The sequence below is a fragment of the Amblyomma americanum genome, chromosome 1 (genome assembly GCF_052857255.1).
Source record: "Amblyomma americanum isolate KBUSLIRL-KWMA chromosome 1, ASM5285725v1, whole genome shotgun sequence".
Taxonomy (NCBI): Eukaryota; Metazoa; Arthropoda; class Arachnida; order Ixodida; family Ixodidae; genus Amblyomma; species Amblyomma americanum.
The window spans coordinates 130,262,693-130,279,225 of record NC_135497.1 but is presented as its reverse complement, the minus strand read 5'-3'; the positions used below and the strand labels follow the sequence as shown (position 1 = coordinate 130,279,225).

At 45.1% G+C, this 16,533-nt stretch overlaps 1 long non-coding RNA gene across 1 annotated transcript; it reads left to right on the top strand.

Annotated features, from left to right (window-relative positions):
* Window positions 1-7,031: 7,031 nt before the first annotated feature.
* LOC144113674 (uncharacterized) lies at window positions 7,032-15,239 on the top strand. Its single transcript, XR_013310851.1, has 3 exons — window positions 7,032-7,613; window positions 13,670-13,932; window positions 14,689-15,239. It is a non-coding gene; the product is annotated as an uncharacterized LOC144113674 (long non-coding RNA).
* The last annotated feature ends 1,294 nt before the right edge of the window (window positions 15,240-16,533 follow it).

The following is a 16,533-nucleotide window of genomic DNA, read 5'->3' as shown; positions in this document are numbered from 1 at the left end:
TACAATACAAAATTTTTTTCGAGGCTGGTCCTCCAGCCGAAACGTCGTGAATTCAATCCTGTTATGTTTCTTCAATTTTTGGTGATTTTACACATTGGTTTCAGGACATATCCCTTATGTGCGCGCGCATCTTTGTGCTAGTTCTCTTTTGCCTCTTCTCTCCAATAAAATTTAAGCTGATAGTCCAGTCTTGTCTCGTGTTCTTCGTTTCTCCTAGCTGTGTTGCGTCGTGTGGCTGGTTTTAAGATGATTTAGTACCAACTCGCCCCGTTGTCAGCCTTGTTGAAGTGGCAGCTCGACGTGGGTCGCAGGCAAGCATGATTAACAAGCCACAGGAACACTAAAAGCCCGAAGAGGCGACACACAAGCAGTGTTCAGTCTATCTCCACTGAAATGACTTTTCTTCGGGCTTATATACACCATTTAGTGTACCCGCTTCCTGAGCCAGTGCCGTTGGCCCATTGAGTGACATCATTATATTTAATCAAGACTGCAGATATTTTTTTTTGCGCAAAGCTTGTACAGAGCAATATGCAGATTTCAGTCGTGAAAATCACTGACTTCCGATCGGGCCTTCCAGTTGGAAACAACCGGAAGCTTCAAATAGAGCCAGTTTGAAGCTACGCTGCCGTTGTTGTTGGCCTCTATATACCCACAGTGGGGAATTGGACAGGGTGCTTCGCACATTCAAACATTAGGAACACGTAGACACATTTAAGATTGAAGTGGGTGAAGTTTTGCGGTAATAAAAAAAATGAAAATTATAACTAGCAAAGGAATCTCCCTGGCACAATGACGTAATTATGAAGATAGTCGCATGCTGGTTTTAGGGCATATCGCTTGGCGCTCGCCACAAATGAGAGAAGAACCGGAAGAGAAAGTGGAAGCCCTAATCGAGCGAGGGGAATCTCTTGATAGACTCTTCGCAGACAAGCAAACCGTCGACAGGAGAGGAGAAAGTGATCATGCGATTCAGTTTCGCCACATGATTCACAAAGGTTGGACCGAGAGAACCCTGATCGGCACAAGTAAAGATTTAATCGTGGTATTCTGCACCACAAGAGGGTCAATGACACCTCGCATTGCCTTGAGCTGCATAAGTGCACACTCCAAGGGAAAGCCCAATGTTGAAAATCGTCTGCAGCAAGGAAAGGCTCATGACTCAAGGAATGCAGTTGCAGGAAACGTTGAAATCGGGCTATTGTCAAATGCAGTGTTTGGAATTAATGGCACCACAGGTCTGCAAAGGGCAGACATTTATAAAAAATCAGCCATCACATTAGCATCAATGCCGCAACGTCCAGGTATCCAGTGAAAGTGCACTTCCTTACCGCCCACCGGACGGTAAACCTGACCTCTTTTTCACGTTTCTAGCTAAGTTATTAAGCTTTACATGTTCCAATCAATTGAATCTCATTATTGGTGGCGACTGTAACATAAATTTGCTTGAAGACACTTCCAGCTCCCATGAGTTTCAAACACTTCTAGATTCCTTTCACTGCACTAACGTCATAACAGAACCCACACGCATCACCTCCTGTTCTGAAAGTCTTCTTGACTTGCTTATCACAAACAAAACAACGGAGTGCGCCAAATCAGGTGTCGTTGCTGCACAGCTAAGTGATCATTTGCCAATTTATCTGATCTGCAAACAAAATGGTGTTTTGAAAAACACCATTTCTTTTCTTTCCCCCAATGTCTTTTCTTTCACGAAATATTAACCTGAAAACTCTCAATCTTTTTCGAAGTCGGGTGGAATGCACAAACTGGACCTCTGTATATGAATGCACAGATGGAAATCTAGCATATGACACGTTTATGACTGTCCTTAAGAATGTTTACGATAGTTGTTTTCATGTGAAAAGAGTAAAGAGTTCAAAAAAAATTCGCAAACCATGGCTCACAGATGAGTGCCTCGAAATGATACGCGAAAAAGATGAAATGTACTTTCATTTCGTGAAAACTAGAAATCCCGCAGACTTTTCTGCTTTTAAAAAATACAGAAATAAAGTCACGAAGTTCTTGCGGAAATCTAAGAAAGATTACTACGAACATGTTTTTAATGAGGCATCTGGCCGCAGTGACCTCATATGGCGTGAAATAAATCATTTATTGAAACCAGGTACTAAACAGAATGATAGTCTGCAAATCACGATCAATGATCAGCAATTAACTGGTATGCAATTAGCATCTCATTTTAACGAATACTTCACAACTCTTGCAAATAGCAACCATAATGAAAATGCAAAACTCTTTTTAGGTGCACCTAATGCAAACTCTGCTTTTTTTGAACCTATTACACCACAGGAAACTCACTCAGTTTTTATGTCCTGCAAAAACAGCAAAACACGAGATATAGACGGGCTGGAAATCAGGCCTATTAAGTTTGTTGTCGACCTCCTGGAAGATGTTATTGCCCATATTTTCAATGTTTGTCTAGCCACTGGTGTCTTTCCAGTGAACATGCAGAGGGCTAAAGTAACTGTCCTGTACAAATCTGGAAACAAAAATGAGCTTTCGAACTACCGCCCAGTTTCGGTGCTGCCAGTTATCTCAAAGGGATTTGAAAAAGTCATCTGTAAAATGATTATGTCATTTTGTAATAAGCATAATGTTTTGTCGGAACGCCAGTTTGGTTTCCGCCAAAACCTGTCTACGGAACTGGCTCTTCTAACCCAAAAAGATTTCATTATCAAAGGATTCGAAGAAAGAAAAATAACATTAGGTGTTTACGTTGACTTTTCAAAGGCTTTCGACAGAATTAATCATCAAACTCTTTTCGCTAAATTAGAGCACTACGGTTTTCGTGGCATTGTCCTTGCTCTCCTAAGATCTTATTTAGAAAACAGAAAACAATGCGTTTCTATCGGAGAAGAGCAGTCCACATTACGAAGCATAACATGCGGAGTACCACAGGGCAGTGTCCTCGGACCGGTACTCTTCAATATATACATTAATGATATAACACGGGTATCCCCAGAAGCCTCTTTGGTAATTTATGCAGATGACACGAGCTTTTTCATTCAATGTGACGATACGACGGAACTCGAGAAATTAGGAAATATTACCCTGAATAAATTGTCAGAATGGAGCAAAATTAATTCTTTAGCAATAAACAATAAAAAAACAAAGGCTGTCATTTTCTCGCCATCACAAAAATTTGTTGACCGTTATCTTAATCTCTATTTAGGATCTGAGAAGATAGAAATAACAAAAAAAGTGAAAACGCTCGGTGTCACCTTTCACGAGAACTTGATCTGGGATATCCATGTAGACTGTGTGATTAAATGTATGGCCAGGGCTTGCGGGATACTTTGCCGATTTAGACAAGTTCTTCCACTCAAAATAACGCTGCTACTTTATAATGCTATTTTCAATCCTCACCTAAACTATTGTAATCTTGTATGGGGAACTACATCACTAACGAACATCAACAAACTCCTTCTTTTACAAAAAAGAGCTCTCCGTCACATAGCAGATGCTCCATACGACGCTCACACAAGTGACCTGTTCCCCTTACTTGGTGTTGTTCCTGTGACACATATGTACGAGCTGAATGCCCTATTAAAATACAAATATTCCCTGAAATTTAATCGGATGCCTTTTCTACGATTATGCAATTTAACAAAACCACCCGAGGTACCGTACAATATAAGAACAAGAGAAGTATGGTTGGTGCCGTTTTCCCGCACGAATCATGGTCAGAACAGACTACAATACATTATGCCTACTTTACTTAACAACTATCATAATTCAAACACGGACATCCACACACTATCGAAACAACACCTTAAGCGTTTGTTCACTTACAATTTAGGAAGGTAACATCAATGTTTTGAAATCTTGTTTTATTATTGCAGCCTTTTGTACACGTATTTTCAATGGTGGCTGCATTACAGCTGTGTGTCGTAAAACTGTGGTCTGCGCTTCTATGCCTGCAAATGTAGCAGGAAATGTTAGTAGTCCTGTATAGCCATATGTCAATTTCGCCGTTAGATGTTCTTCAGTGTGCAAAATATTGGTGATTAAGTATTAGTATTCGTCTTATTGAATCCATGTCTATCAGTTACAATGAACCGGTATTATTACTTTGTACTAATATGCGGCATTTTGTGTTTGGAATTACTATGTATATTATGTATTTTGTGTTTCTACATATTTTGTGTTTACAATTTCTATGTATACTGCATGCTCTTATCTTCGTACAATTTTTAATCGCAGCTTTGTATTATTTCTGCTGTTATCCGTTGTCAAGAGAAAACAAGGGGTAAGAACCGTTGTCAAGCTGCTCGAGAAGCAGCTTTTTGTTCTTATCCTTGAATTTATTTCTGTATTGAAAGAAATGCTAAATAAATTGATTGATTGATTGATGTGGTGGAATGAAAAATCTTAGGGAACGGCTCAGAAGAGGGTCCTTCAAGCCGTCGAGCGCAGTCAGGACAAAAGGAAATCAGCAAGTACTATGACCTGATTTACATTGAAAGGGATACTTTGTAAGAACAACTGAATCGCTAGGAATTCGGCAACGAGTATAGGCGTAAAATGAGGGGCCTGGAAAGAATAACTCCAATCAAGAGCCCCGGAATAAATGCCTATAGCTACTTTTTTGTTTTGCAGGGATGCATCTGTGAAAACGGCAGTGTGGGCTGGAAAATTGTCGTAATAGTCCTCTACTCGTTTAAAACATTTGCAAGCAAATGCTTTGCATTTTTACGCTGTCATCTTTAGCGTAGCTCGCAAGCTCCTCATCTTCGCGCTTCGCTGATGATGACAGCGTCCACATGGATTTCGGCCATAACTTTAAGGTGCGTATGTCCAATGTGAAGGCGAAAAAAAATAATTTCCCCTCCTTGGCGCCATGGCTTGCGTTCGCCCCGGATCAGATTTATCAGTTGCAATTTGTTGCTATCATTATGTGCCTGCCATTTGCTGTGGAACACGGGCGATATAAGACTAGGCAAATGAAGAACGCGGCTGCACGCTCACCAGCCGCATCGGACACTTCGAACGCACCGAGCGCATCGAGCCATCCTCCAGTTGGGGATTCCTCAGTACTCGTGATACCTTCCTCCTTCCACGGTAGCCCCCGTCCGGATGGTTCTGGTGGTAACCACCCACCGGCTACGTATTCCTCCACTCACGTCATACATTTTTCATTGCATGGTAACCACCTTTCGATTGGTTCCCATGGCAACGCACCAATCGGTTACGCCGACCACATACTACTACTACTACTACTACTACTACTACTACTACTACTACTACTACTACTACTACTACTACTACTACTACTACTACTACTGCTACTACTACTACTACTACTAAGACGACGATGATACAAAACCTAGGAACGGGTGCTTAACAGCTGTCGTCAAAAAACAAAATCTAAGCTACGAGGGCCACATGCAGCGTCAAGGAACCGTAGGTCGTAGGCACGACGTTGCCTAACAGATGACGTTCAACATCTAAAACGCTAACTTGACATTGCGCAGCATGGCAGCTTCGTCAGTTTCGATGGAAAGATGTCGCTACGCCTCTCGCCACCTAAAAAAACATAAAGGCCTGGTATTGCGGCATCCCTTAGTGATTGAAAACGTCTAATAATCCAGAGCTTTGAATTTTCAGGATGCTGAAGTCTTATGCGACGGGATGTTAACATTCGCGTCTATTATTACTCACACTATCGTGAACTCAGAATGTGGAGTCTCTAGAAGGTAGACGTGCAAGGAAGGGGACGGTGGATACGCAGGATCGATGGTTCGCACAATCGGTCTTGGTACTATTAACCGTGGCTCTCAAAACACGCCACATCACTTTTGCGCATCGTCACGAGTAGCGTGCATGCTTTATAATTTTCCGCTACGACGTACACGTTCAATCGTTGTTAAAAGTAAAGAGCCCGCGGGGTTTGCTTCTAACCAGGACGAGGTCAAGAGTTCTCACCTTGAAGAGATTTGCAACGCTGACGATGCATGTTGTTACCTTTTGGGCTGTTTACTTTTGACATAGGTTTTACTTATGTGCTGTGGATGCCCAGCAACCGCGGAGACTCCAATGTTAAACAAACTTACGATCACCCGCCCCATCCTAACACCCTCCCACTTTACGCCCTCCTCCCCCTCACCGGGCCTTCCTCTTCGGAGTGAAGACCCTATTTAAACCACCACGCCAATGATGAACGCTTTGCCCAGACGAAGGCACTGTCCTCTTGTCGAAACGTTGGCAAGTATCCTGACGCTTTCCCCTCCCTTTTCACTTTGCGAGTGTCGAGAAAACCATCTGCCTACCCTCTCTTTGCCATGGTACAACTGGTGGCTATGCGAGCCAACAGACGCATGCAGACTACGTAGCACCTGTGTGCTTATACCCAGACCGTCAAGGCGCTAGTAATTACGTAGACACACTTAATGTGAATTAATATCTGCAAAAAGAACTCCAAGATCCCATGTATGGGCTCCTGCGCAACTCAAATTCAAGCTGTAGAGCTACCCAGAAAACGGGCATTTTACAGCGGCAGCTATACCTTTTACGTTCCTGCATAGTAAAAAAAAAAGTGCACCCTTAAGGACGTAACTCTATTGATGGCACTCTTTCCACATTATTATTTTTTGTTTTTGTTCTTTTTTAAAGGGTGCACTGAGCAGACAAACACCGTCAATGCACCCATGCACAAATTGAGTGGACATGGGAGCAGCCTTCCCGGCACCATGGCTAACGCAACTCTGCTCTACGTTCCGCAGGTTATAATGGCCCTGGCAACGTCCTGCATGCTGGCCTCGCCGTGCTTCGTGACTTACCCCGGTTTTTAACGGTCACTCGAAATGGAAAAACCATCCCCTGCGTGCGCATCGTTGGAAGAACTACCTATCACCGGCACTTCTATCGCCTCGCCACACGTGTCGATCGGATCTGGGACGGAAGCCTGCGCGGCAGACTACTTAAGCAGGCCACATCTCGACTGCAGTTTCAGTGGACATGGGAGCAGCCTTCCCGGCACCATGGCTAACGCAACTCTGCTCTACGTTCCGCAGGTTATAATGGCCCTGGCAACGTCCTGTATGCTAGCCTCGCCGTGCTTCGTGACTTACCCTGGTTTTTCACGGTCACTGGAAATGGAAAAACCATCACCTGCGTGCGCATCGTTGGAAGGACTACCTATCACCGGCACTTCTATCGCCTCGCCACACGTGTCGACCGGATCTGGGATGGAAGCCTGCGTGGCAGACTACTTAAGCAGGCCACATCTCGACTGCAGTTTCAGTGGACATGGGAGCAGCCTTCCCGGCACCATGGCTAACGCAACTCTGCTCTACGTTCCGCAGGTTATAATGGCCCTGGCAACGTCCTGTATGCTAGCCTCGCCGTGCTTCGTGACTTACCCTGGTTTTTCACGGTCACTGGAAATGGAAAAACCATCACCTGCGTGCGCATCGTTGGAAGGACTACCTATCACCGGCACTTCTATCGCCTCGCCACACGTGTCGACCGGATCTGGGATGGAAGCCTGCGTGGCAGACTACTTAAGCAGGCCACATCTCGACTGCAGTTTCAGTGGACATGGGAGCAGCCTTCCCGGCACCATGGCTAACGCAACTCTGCTCTACGTTCCGCAGGTTTGTACAAGCTATTCGCTTTATGCCGAAAGATCGGACAACCGATTTCTCTTTCTGCTCCCATGTCCACATGTGCTGCTCGCAACCTTCAGTGAATGTGTTGATGTATCGCTTGTACTACTTTGCTCTGGAGACATTGAGACCAACCCCGGCCCACCCAAGCCGCGCCCAGTCATTTCAAAGTCAGAATCAAATGACGATCCTGAAACGTCTATATTAGCGATGATTACAAGCATCAACGACCGGACCTTAGAATTAGCTGAAGGTCAAACCCAGATCTGCGCAGACGTTAAGATAATTAAAGACAACCAAGCATCACTGGAAAGCAAAATATTAGATGTATTCAATCGCCTTGAAGTTCTTGAATCAAAAACTAACATTCTTAATACTATCCAGCCTGAGTTAGTTTCAATTCAGGACACTACTAGTCGTCTGACATCGCACTAGGCGGTACTGCAGTCTCGTCTAGATAGCCTGGAAGACCAGACGAGAAGGAATAATCTGATCCTGCATGGCATTCCTGATGAAAGCGAATCATGGAATGAGACTGACAAGAAAACGCTTGCTGCGCTGTCGGAAGTACTTGGCGACGATTCCACACAGCTAAGCATTGAACCTGCTCATCGTCTCGGCACTTTTTCACCCTCAAAAAATCGCCCTATTATCATCAAATTTTCCTCTTTCAAAGACAGAATGAAAGTGTTAGACCTCCGTACTAAACTAAGTGGCAAACAACTTTCCGTGTCTGAAGATTTTTCCCCCGCCACTCGTTTTGCCCGCAAAAAACTAACAGAATTCGCGAAAAAACTACCGCGATCTCCTAAGTACCGCCTGCGATATAACAAGTTGGTTGTTAATCGCAAGTGCTACATCTTTAACGCTGATACCGATACCATTGAGGAGCTGCAAGTCCAATCTTTTGTCGAAAGCGAGCAGAGCCGTCCCGCTCCCCTTGAGGTAAGCAATATTTCGGAAAGCGAAGAAGATAACCCATAGCATGGAAAGAGGGGAAGTGGTCTGGCTTTATCACCTCCTCGCACATCCGTTCTACTGGCCAACACTAGAAGCATTCTTAATAAAGGCGAATCGTTTCACTCCGCTGTCGACACGTGCGAGGCTGATATCATAGCAATAACAGACACCTGGCTTCATCCTAACGTACACGATAGTGAGATATTTGACGATTCATCCCGCTTTTCAGTTTACAGACGCGATCGCACTCAGCGACCAGGCGGTGGTGTCTTGCTTGCTATATCGAAAACAATACAGTCCTATCACATTCCTGTACAAACCAATCTAGAATCCATTTCGGCCTGCGTAGAACTAAACCATCACAAATACGTTTTTGGTGTACGTTATCGACCTCCCAATTATCCTTCCACGTTAACATCAGAATTGCATGATGTGCTTGACCTTGTTGTTAGGCGGCACCCTGCAGCGCCCATTACTTTGTTAGGCGATTTTAACTTTCCTGAGATGACATGGTCTTCGGAAATAACTCCTAAATCATCCCCATCGTCGCAAGGCAATGAGTTCTTGAACCTTTGTTCACTCTTTTCCCTCTCTCAGCTAGTATCCCAACCAACCCGTCTATCAGACACCACTGCTAACATATTAGACTTAGTGTTGACATCCCATTCTGATCTCGTTTCAGACTTGACCTGCATGCCCGGCATAGGTGACCACTTCCTAGTCTCGTTTAATTTTTGCATTCCTTCCAATAACGCTGACAAGAAAGTCAAGCGTATCCGTGATTATAGCAGAGCTGACTTTCAGGCTGTCAACGAAGAACTATTTTCATTTCTCGATGCATTTTTAACAGATTTTGATAGCCGGGAGGCACAGTTGAACTGGAACATTTTCGTTGCTAATGTTAACGAACTAACGGAAAGATATACCCCCTACGCACCATTACAACTCATAGAAATGCACTGTGGTACAACGCACACATAAGAAGGCTTTGTAACAGGAAAAAACGCTTTTACCGAAACGCAAAAAAATGTAACTCCGTTTCTAAATGGGAAGCTTATCATGCGGCAAATAGCGTGTATGTATCGGCAATGAAAAACGCCCAAGATCATTTTCTACAGCACACACTGCCCAACATGCTCACAAATGATCCCAAAAAATTTTGGCGTGCCATTAATCCCAATAGAAATCATTCAATTAAATTGTTAGATGAAAACGGTTCAACTATCGCTGATACTGATTGTCCTAAAATTCTAAATGAAACATTTTGTCGCAATTTTGTTCTTTCTTCCAACGTCACGTTTCCTACAGTGGAGGACTGCCAATTCTCAATCATGGATGCAATATCCATCGAGCCCGTAGGAATAGAAAAATTAATAGAAAATCTTAAGACCTATACAAGCCCTGGAACAGATTTAATCAACGCGAAGTTCTTGAAGAGTATTAAACTTTATTCCTCAATCATCCTTTCCAAAATTTTCCAGCAGTCACTTGAGACGTCAGTGCTTCCAGCGGACTGGACGATCGGGAAGGTGGTTCCGTTGCACAAGTCAGGTAGTACTAATTCCCCTCTTAATTACCGCCCAATATCACTAACCAGCATACCATGCAAAATTTTTGAGCCCATCCTATACACTAACTTAGTTACCTTTCTCGAATCTAACTCCTTCTTCACTGACGCTCAACACGGCTTTCGCAAATCATTCTCGTGCGAGACGCAGTTACTTACCTTCACGCACAAACTTCACGCTATTCTGGATCGTCGTTCATGCGCGGACTGTATCTTTCTAGACTTCTCCAAGGCTTTCCAGAAGGTTAGTCACAAACTACTTCTTTTTAAACTTAGCAAGCTAAATCTTCCAAATGTTTTAGCATGGTTAGAATATTTCCTTTGTAATAGAACACAGTTTGTAATGGCTAATAACATTTGTTCTCCATTCACTTCCGTGCATTCTGGGGTCCCACAGGGGTCTGTCCTTGGGCCCCTTTTGTTCCTGATATATATTAATGACCTTCCTATTTCCGTTACCTCCCACATTCATTTATTTGCAGATGACTGTGTAATATTTCGTGAAATTAACGACCCTAACGACTCTCTTCTTTTGCAAAAAGACATTAATGGAATTCTTGAGTGGTGTAATACGTGGTCAATGGAGCTAAACAAAACCAAATGTAAAGTACTACGTGTGTCACGCATTTCTATACACCCCACCTCTTATCATCTAGATAACATCGAACTAGAACAAGTGTCTTCATACCGCTATTTAGGCGTTCACATAGCAAGTGATCTAGCTTGGTCTTTTCACATCAATTCAATGATTAACAACGCCAACCGTGCCCTCGGCTATCTTTGCCGTAACTTCCTCTCTGCCCCCACTTCCTTGAAACTTCTCCTCTATAAATCTGTCGTTCGTAGTAAGTTGGAATATGCTGCGTCCATTTGGGATCCCTTCACGGAAAACTTGATCAGTTCCCTCGAATTAATTCAGAATAACTCGACACGTTTCATCCTTCAGAACTATAACCGTACCGCTAGCGTAACCTCTATGAAGAATACATTACAGTTAACATCTCTTGCTAGCCGTCGAAAGCACGCTCGCCTTTGCCTAATGCATAAAATAATGTATCATAACCCCAGACTGCACCGCGATCTTATACTTCCTCCATCATATGTTTCATCACGAGTTGATCATGCGCATAAAATCGGCATTCCTTTCTTTAAAAAAAAATGCGTAGCTGAGTCTTTCCTTCCACGAACAGCAAAGGACTGGAACCACCGCCCCGGAAGTACAGCCTCCATCATCGACCATCAGCGTTTTTGTTCCGCCTTAGCTATCATTGTATAATTAGAAATCAAACGCCTAGTACTAAACCCCTGTATACAACCACTCCCCTCTTCAATGCCCTCGGGCCTTGAGGGTAGAATAAATGAAATGAAATGAAGTGTGCACGGGTGCAAGGGTGTTGCAGCTGCTTGGGACACAAAGGTGAATAAGGGTGTTCGAGCGCTCATTAAAAAACAAACAAACTTTGCAGTTGTTCAATCAAGCGCGCTTAAATACATTGTGAGCTATTCGAACTTTGCCTTGAAGGACAGCTGTAGGTTTGATGCGTGCAGCTATATGACTGTGATTAGCGCTACCATAACTTGAAAATCTGCTACTTTAGCAGAACTGATAAGTGCCACTGACTCCAAACGGGTACTTGCTCAATTGGCGTATATGAACACGGCGAAAGTATGCGTGTTAATGGCAAGTATTGGGCGCGCGGCCGTGGTGTCTTCTGTGTTGAACTGTGTATCCTGAGTAGCTTTGTATGGCTCATTGAAATGACCCTTCAACCTGGTTTTGTTCCTGTGGCGTAATTACGTGGTGCATGCTAGCATCCAATTACTAGCTGTGCGAGCGTGTTTACTGAAGGTTTGCTCCCTTGGTGGAGTTTTTTTCATTTTCCTTTTCGAATGCATTCCAAAAAAAAAAACTTGAGGGACACTTCAGGTCCATCGTAAGGGTACGATGCGATAGCGTTAATGGGTTATTGCCCATATATGCGGAATTGGTCATCCTCTACTTTACATTCATATCTAGATCTCTGGGAGTTCTCAGACCACTCTTGGCTCAGTGGTGTAGCGGTTAAGCGATGCGCTATTGCCTTGCGATGGCACGTGCTGCCACCGGTGGGCCTTGTACGACCCATATTGCTCTTTCCAAGCAACCTCTCACGGCAAATTATTAATTTAACTGCCACTTGCCATGGTGGGCAGTTTGCTCATAATTCGGTGGGCAGGCTGTGGTGACGTCACAAGGTCACGTAATCCATGTGGCTTACCTGCCACCAGAGTTGGGCATTTGACCTAAAAAATCTGGACTTCACCTCAACCTCAAAAATAATTTGCCGACCTCACTCAACCTCAACCTCATCAGTTGAAGTTGAGGCCTACTCAGACACCTTCACCTCACTTTTCCTGAGGCCACTGCTGACCTCACTCAACCTCAAATTGTGAGGTTAAGGTCGGCTGCTCGACCTCAGAAAACAAACGAAAAACAAAACAAAAGCGATTAAGAAGTTTTTCAGTTAAAAACAATTCTGAGAATCCTGTGAGACAGGAAGGCCAAAATGATGATGAAAGGTGTGTACAGACACTATTCATGTGCATGCAATAGGAGAAGCTAATAATCTGGGATGGACCCTCGGAGAGGATATGGCCTGCGGGCAGGGGTGTCCCATACGCGGTTACCACCAGTACGTCGGTGAGTACTTTGTATGTGTCAATATTTGGCAACCTGCTTCGTGTATACTTGTTCGTATTGAAGGCTCTCGCTCATTCACGCACGAACCGGCAATTCACAAACACAGACCTACTACACCATATACCAGAAATTGGGAGGAAGGGGGGAGAGGTATTCATAATAATAATAATGGTTTGTTTTAGGGGAAAGGAAATGGCGCAGTATATGTCTCATATATCGGCGGACACCTGAACCGCGCCGTAAGGGAAGGGGTAAAGGAGGGACTAAGAGAAGAAAGAGGTGCCGCAGTGGAAGGCTCCGGAATAATTTCGACCACCTGGGTATCTTTAACGTGCACTGGCACCGCACAGCACACGGGTGCCTTAGCGTTTTTCCTCCATAAAAACGCCGCCGCCGCGGTCGGGTTCGAACCCGGGAACTCCGGATCAGTAGCCGAGCGCCCTAACCACTGAGACGCGCGTCGGGTGAGACGCGCGTTTGTAAGACGCCGCTTCACGGATGCTGGACGCACACGCAAACATGCGGCGGGTTGCAGGGAGCGCACGATCGATACGCTGCCGGCAAACGCGCTTCCCGAAGACACCAGCAAGTCTGTGCCCACATACACATATTTCATAGACATAAATCGACGTCTACGCCATGCTGCGTAATACGGAAAACTTGACAATAGCAGTATCGCCTGTATGGGCTAGTGACGCTTCACATACTTGACTGATTCAAAGCTATAGGGGCTAGGCTACTGCCAAATTTTTTAGTGTCAGTAGCATGGCATGCATTAGTCACATTTACTTCGAATCGTTCTCGTTATGTTAACTGTAGTATATCTGTTTTTAACAGGTATATCTTAGGATCGATGATTCCTCCTCGGTGCTTACACACGAAGCGACAATGGCTCTAAATGGAACCCTTCACTGTCGGATCCACCTGGCACGACACCAGAACCGCTGTCCTCTCCCAGGGCAGGTCCCTTCTTCCGACGCAACCGGAATGGAGACAGGATGAAGCTGCGGATGCAACCAAGCGAGGCAAGAACAGCATTCGACAACGGAGGGAGCGTCACCATCTTCACAAACTCAGTGGAGCACTGCCCATCTCACAAGGTCTGTTGACCGGAACTATATAAAATTTGGTGTCCATTGTTGATAAATCTCGTCATCTGTGAGGTAGAGAGTGGAACATATCAGAATTGGCAGCTACGGGATCTCCGACAAACTTCTTCAAAATATGGCATTCGTACATCTAAACTTCGACATCAAAGAAAGAATCGCTTTGTCTCACTGAGAACTACCGCTTTCCGCTACTGCAGGATGTGGAAAATCGCAGAGGTCGCTGCGAAACGAGGCACGGTCAGGCAGATTTGTAATTTTTACTGTGATAAGATTGGCTTCGGCCAGCGTACACTTGTAGTATGTGGGACCCTTGGAGCGCCCCGCTCCCAGCTTGAGTTCCTGAAGGTTCCGGTTCGATGGCCTGATGAGGAGCATGGGGCTAGGAAGAGCAGGACGGCTTGTTGTGCAAGAGAGGTTTATGCGTGGAAAGCACCGTCGTTGGCTTGTCCTCACTGCCGCATCGGATTGGATTCTCAACTCCGTCTGACCCTGGGGAGTGCCGTCGGAGAACATGCTATATGATTGCGGTTTATTGTAGTGTTACTGAGCAGGGCCAGATAATTCTGAATATTTGCTTCCGTTATACCAAAACTTTCTTCACCTCCCCGATTGCATGGCGATTTCACGTAAGCGTAATGAAGTGAAGTAGTTAACGTTCGTTACTCGGTATCTCAACGCATGTATAAAATCTTCCGTCTCGACGTGGCATGATCTCTACATGTATTTTTCACATGGCATATTTTGCAGCTGAGTGCCACCTTCCTCGATGCGGACGACGTCATCGTGACAAAGACATCGATTTCCGGCATATTTGCAACATTCGCCCAACTGTCGCCTGGCAAGTTCGGCTTCTACCTGAACATGTCCCGCGACGAAAGAAGCCGGTCCGCGACCAACTTTTTGGCAGCGACCGACCTCTCACGTTGAGGTTTGAACTGGACCGCTTTCGACAGGCTCCCATCAGCTCGTGTCCTCGACATCGGTTGCGGCTCCCCAGCCATCGAAGACGTCTGGCCACACCTACTGCCCCATGACACTGGTAGAGTCAGTGTCGGCAATCGGAGTGTGCAAATGCCACCCAGTCTCCGGCGAAGCCCCCAGCACATATGTGGGGGCCGTACTTAGGAGTTGAGTAAATTATGTGTGGATATGTATATATCGTGCTGACCTATTCGCTGGCGTACGTGGTTTACGTAATGCTGCTTCCTGCCTCCCACGTTGCGGTACCAGGCAGATTATAAGGCGGCTGTTTCTGGAAATTCACTTGTTTATAGACTGAAATAAATTCTGTTTAATTCTATTTATCTTCAGTGCTTTCTCCGATTAGTTTCTTATCCATTTGAAGTGTGCTAGCTGTTAACGTTTTTCATTTCCTTCGAATTCAAATGCTTTGCCAGAAACCTTAGTCCGTGCCAGGGTTAAAATTCCTTTCTCTTGGATGGCTTAAATCGCAGTGCGTTGCAAAATTTAACTCCCCCACGGAGCACATAAGAATATGAGGCAAGGGAAAACCACACTGCCATTTGTACTGAAAGGTTACCGGAAGATACGTTGAATTGAGTCTGTAGCACAGGTCCTGAAGGAAGAAAGGCTGGGAAAACGCTATACCACTGGTCGCCATCACCATATGCAGGGCTAAAAGTCAGGGGGTCTCGGGGGGTCCCAGACCCCCCTTCAATATTGATGAGGGGTCTGAGACCGCGATCGCCTTCATTGTCTTTCGGTACCGGCGAATTGAAATCTGCACACAGCGAGCTTTTTTTTTGTAAGCGAGCATACACAGACCCGTCCTCCAAATTCGGACACGCACGCACCACGGACTGCTGTACGCTGCTCAGATAGCTTCACCGCCTTAGAACGGAGCTTCTTTCTTTCTTCATGCAGTTTGCATAAAACGGTGTAATGAACTGAACCAAAAAACCACCCTTAAATTTCTTTCTTCCCTTTGTATAAAACTGTGCGTTAAACAGGCTGCTAGCCGCTTTCTCTTTCTCCCCCTCTATTACCCTCTCTACCTGAGCTCGAATCACTAGAGACCCCCCACCGATGGAGCCCGACTTAAAGCCCTGACCATATGCTGCGGTCAGTTTTCAATATATGCATTGTTACGCACTGAGAGGGCGCTAAAGACGTCATGCCAGTTTCCATTCCTAACGAACCTGTAAGGAAACCGTCAATACCGTTCGAAAAACGAACACAGGCAGACTGTTTTTTTTCCGCAGTAGAACATAGCCCATGTTTACTCCAGGCTAGTCTGGGTATGAACGTAGGACGCTGAAGATCAGCCACTTCCATCGCGATTCTACTAAGCTGCTTCCAGAAGCAGACCTCCGGAACGTCGTGTTATTAAGCTAGCCCCCCCCCCTCGCCCTAGGTCGTGTAAATCGCCAGTAGTCACTGCCAACAAAGTTCTCGTTCTCCTGCCCATACTGTTCTTCGATACTGGCGCAGCTTTGCGCTATGCTCATGTGCACTCTGAGGTGAAACGGTCGCTCTTCCTTTGTGGCTTTGTCGGAACACCTTCTTTAAAGCTCCGGTGTCCTCATTTGAAGGCAAGAAAACAACTTTTTGGCGCCTTATAGCCTTTATAGC